This window comes from Eucyclogobius newberryi, unplaced genomic scaffold (genome assembly GCF_026437365.1).
Source record: "Eucyclogobius newberryi isolate DKJ021-1_F unplaced genomic scaffold, fEucNew1.0.hap1 SCAF_3, whole genome shotgun sequence".
NCBI lineage: Eukaryota > Metazoa > Chordata > Actinopteri > Gobiiformes > Gobiidae > Eucyclogobius > Eucyclogobius newberryi.
In genome coordinates this window covers 25,530,660-25,533,337 of record NW_027315945.1, presented here as the reverse complement: position 1 = coordinate 25,533,337, position 2,678 = coordinate 25,530,660, and the positions used below count along the sequence as shown (strand labels likewise).

General features: G+C 35.2%; 1 protein-coding gene across 1 annotated transcript in view; it reads left to right on the top strand.

Moving 5' to 3' along the window:
* Positions 1-1,652, top strand: part of paqr7b (progestin and adipoQ receptor family member VII, b) — a 4,510-nt gene extending 2,858 nt beyond the window's left edge. Inside the window, exon 2 of the mRNA XM_072461239.1 lies at positions 1-1,652. This exon is cut by the window's left edge and continues 1,090 nt beyond it. The gene's annotated coding sequence lies outside the window, so the exon portion shown is untranslated.
* The last annotated feature ends 1,026 nt before the right edge of the window (positions 1,653-2,678 follow it).

Sequence of the window (2,678 nt, the reverse complement as noted above, 5' to 3'; positions counted from 1 at the left end):
GTCATCTCAACTGTAAATTGCTTATTTAAAGATTCCATATTATGCTGAATTGGGCTTTTTACACTTGCTTTTGTAGTACTTGATTTATTGTTATTTGATACAACGAACGTAGATAACATGAGATATTCTGAAGCCGTTTCCGTTACTACAGTGTCACATTGCTTAAAGTAGTGCTAAAAATAATCACATATCTGTTTTTTAAAGCCTGGTAATAGCATAATATGGGTTCTTTAAGTGATTTTAATTCACTGTCATGCAATACAATGTGTTCTGCCAAAACAAAAGGAATAAGTATAGGTTTCATAAGAGGATTTTTATGTGGAAGGGAGTCTATCATGTGCATTTCAGCATTTAACTTTTGAATTCACTATGAAAGAAAGTATAACTTGTTTTCTCATTGATGGCCTGGCTTGTGTTGTTTTGTACATTAAGAATATACAGTAACCAACTTATTTTCTATAATATGGTTTGCCAGGTATCTTCTTGATTGTCCTTACGTTTGTAACATGTTCACAGTTTTCACATCTTATATCATTGTATTCTTCGGAGCAGGGATTTGAAGTCTAATATACTGACGATTGTGCCACATATGTAGAGAGAAATTATTTGAAAGCATCATTTCAAAACCAAATATTGCACCTCAAATGTCTCTTCACAATTGAGCACTGAAGCCTTTTGTATTATTTTAGTAGCCTTGCCTTTCACACACAGACACTTGATTTGCATTGCTGGGTTTTTATCTTTCGTTTGTTCCGCTTTGACTCTCAAAAGTCAATGTTTGATGTGTGGGACTCTTATCTCTTTGTATTTCATTTTGTCATTGTCTGATGAAAATGTGTGCCTCTTCGCATGTTACTGTGGACGTACTGTGGGAACTGATGTAGCTTTGCACTTATTTCTTACCTTGTATATAAATATTTCTCTTCTTTTATTCACAGTTAAGCAGCACCTAGAGTGTTTGAGGTGTTGCTGCCCAAAACGGTAACGCAAACATTTCACTTGGTGCACTTTTTGTCGTCGTTTTATCCTCACCAAAATCTGACATAAGGCTGTATACGCAATGTCAGTTATTATTTATATTTAACCCTTTGTTTAACATGATGTTCAATGTGCCAATGAATCTGTATTTGTTTCAGTGATGGTACTTCTGGATAATGATTGATATTAACTTTCTGACTTGACAAATGCGTATAATTCTACTGACTATATATTTCAATTCTATAGACACCTTGCACTACCTGAAACACTGGATATCTGTAGCTGACTATGTTTACACACCCATGTTTTGATTTTAATAACATTGCTTTCCCCTCAAATTTTTTTACTGAAAAAATAAAGACGACGTTGAGTAAATTGATTGCTTTCTTGTCACTCAAACTACACCAAACCAACCAGTTATTATTTATATTTAAAATTAGAATCAGAATATTTTTTATTTTTTTTGGCACCTACATATTTATGATTATAATAATTTATGCAGATGTTTATATGTAATACCTCATATGGAATTGCAACATGAATTGTGTGTAAGCATAGCCTGACTGTCTCCCTTTAGCTTGGAGACTGCGAAGGACCAGAATGTCTTCTAATCTGTATGTGACTGTTCTAATGTCAAGTGGTATTTAAGACAATAAAGTGTTTCAGAAATTTTATCTTTGCTCTTTGTATTGAATGGGAAATGATCTTGTCTTGGTTCATTTACTGTATTTGAATGCTGTGATATTTACAGTTTGTTGAGAAGATTCATCTCTTAAAACGTCTGAGTAGTGTTTTATTGTCCCCACTAGAGGGCAGCATTGTCATCTCGCAGATTCCGCCAGAACATACTCAAAACGTTTTTCGCTTTCAAGACTAAACTTGTTTTGAAGCAGTTTTTCTGATGAACAGGGTTTTTTGGGGACATAAGATGTGCAATCTGTCTTCTTAGAGTTGTGTAGTTGCAGTTTATCAAACAAACTGAGCTGTGTACACATATAGTCTTGTCAAACAGCAACACTTTGTCACACACTAGTTGTAAACGAAATGAAAATAACCAGACTTCTATTTCAAATGTAATTAATGTGTAATAGTAATCGCAAACCGTAATTTAATTATTTATGATTAAATAAAATTGTTGTAACATTTTAAGAAGTAAGTAGCAGGTCCATTAGGCGTACACATATCCAGGCATTTGGTTTCCCACCATTGGACAGGCAAACCAGGAAGAAAAAGTGTTCCATGATCTCCAGAGATGGGGCGTTTATTCATTAAAATTATAAATACTCATATGTAAATTGGGGGTTTGAGGTTCATTTTGACAAGGGTATATGATGGTCATAAGATTTAAGAGGCCCCCATCCCCAGACACTGGCCACCTTAACGTTCCCTTTTGCTCGGCGCAGACAGTTGAGGCTCCAGAGAACCACTGCAAACTCTCCTGTCAGGACGTTTGAACTTAAGTTTTGCACTTATAACAACAACCAACGCTTCTGTTAACAAGTTTGACTTAGGGTGGTTTGAATCAATGATTGAGTCAGATTCTCTGTCTGTCTCTGTCTGGACACAGAGCTTGTGGCCCCCAAATGTGGCTGTAAACAATCGCTTAGTTTATTTATGCCATGGGCCGGCCCTGTGTATTTCATACAACACTGGCTCAAAAATATTCCTTTACAACATGCATTTAAAACATTTACACATTG